Below are 1,777 nucleotides of genomic sequence, written 5' to 3'. Positions count from 1 at the left end.
AATAACTAAAATTGGTTTTATTCGGAATTTAATAGGATTTGTCATTGTTTATGCCGTAATTTTGTTTTATATCGCCTAGGTAAATAGTAATTAGCTTTACATTAATAAAAATTCAACAGTTATTGTCTTCTATTATTCTTATTATCAAAAAAATTCGTTAGATTTCGCGGCGCCAATAAAACTGCCCGTCTGCTCGCCGAATTGAATCGTTTCCGCTTAGGCCTAGTTCTGATTTCACCCGCTAGGACCGATGGCGTTTGAATCAAACTTATTTTCGAAGAGAACTATCCCCGTGAGTTATTGTTAATCCATGGTTGTGGTGAGAAGACCAAAGGGACGCCCGTAGGAGGTTTACAAAAATGGTGCAATCGTAATTTTCTTGGAAAACACTTGGAAATATACCGGAGAGGGAACGGGCTAAAGTTTGCCCTCCTGGTAGGCCAAAAAAGGGGGAAGCAAGAGGAAGAATTTCGTTCGAATAGGTAAAAAAAGATCTTGAATTATACGGTTGACAATGAAGTAGCGGCTCAAAATGTATCAGCTAAAGGCGACCAAAAGTAAATAAATTTAAAGAGTACAAAAATGAAAAAAGGAGGGTTTCATTGAATTGGGAATAATACTGCTTGAATTACAATTACGATTTCGGTTGCCATGGTTACGTGGGACCTGTTCTGATATGACTGTACGAAATTCATCTTTATAATTAGGCGGTAGCGCCATCTATATTTTGTAAAGTTATATGGCTAAAAATAAATAAATATTAGCTAACTCACCGTAACTTGAGTTAAAAAGGATCGTGTTGACAGAATAAAATTATTTTTAAACAACTTCAAAGGTTTGTTTGTTACGATTACGAGTAATCATACATTTCAATTTCGCATCAGATTCGCGAAAAAATTCAATTGCTATATAGTTGCCACCACTAAAGACAGATGCCGCCACGGTAGAACGATAAAGTTGATAAAGTCTCCTTATTGAAAGAAATTGGTCCCGCGCCAGCCAGATTTAGTTGTACCTCTATTTATTCCCAACTCGATGGAGGGTTTGGTGATTTAACATATCTAACTCTGTTTCTAAATGATTCTCGACCAACGTAAATGACTAAAATATTTTCGCTTGTTAAAATGTTTTAAGCGAACATGCAATAAAATAAGTTAATATTCTGCTTAGTAATTAAAAATAATTTACGATTACCAGTTCACTATAAAATTTTAATAAAAATTTAAATCGCGTAACAAGTTTCGCCATATTGGCGTGTACGCCGCCGTTTTCAAACGTTTTACTTTTAATATTCTGCTTTTAGAGATGCTGAAGTAGCCCCCAGAAAACGTGCTCAAGTGCCTTAGATATTTCACTGGGAACAGCAGCACTTCATTTGTTAGCTACTGCTGTGTCAGAAACATTCCATTGATGTTCAAGAAAGAAAAGCGATGAAACGTTTTCCAGTTCCATTGGCAGCGGTTTTGTTCAGTTTGGTTTTTTTCCATTTTGGTTTAAGGTCATTTTTTTGAGTCACCAGAAGAGCTTTGACCAGTGAAAACCGATAACTATAACTACGTTAAAACACACGTCTATAAAGAAGTGCTTATCCTCATACGAAGAACAAAATAAATAAATTATTATTATTATTATTTTTTTCCATAATTCTGGAAAAACAAAATTTGAGGTAACTTAGTTTACCCGAAAAGAAAAAACTATCTTCAGATTTGATTTTGTTACATAAATTGACGCAACCCAGTGGTCTGACCAATCTTTAAGCTATGAAGAAGTTATTTAC

This window comes from Leiobunum rupestre, chromosome 2, assembly GCF_980474605.1.
Source record: "Leiobunum rupestre chromosome 2, qqLeiRupe1.1.hap1, whole genome shotgun sequence".
NCBI lineage: Eukaryota > Metazoa > Arthropoda > Arachnida > Opiliones > Sclerosomatidae > Leiobunum > Leiobunum rupestre.
The sequence above is the reverse complement of the archived record's forward strand: the minus strand, read 5'-3'. Positions refer to the sequence as shown.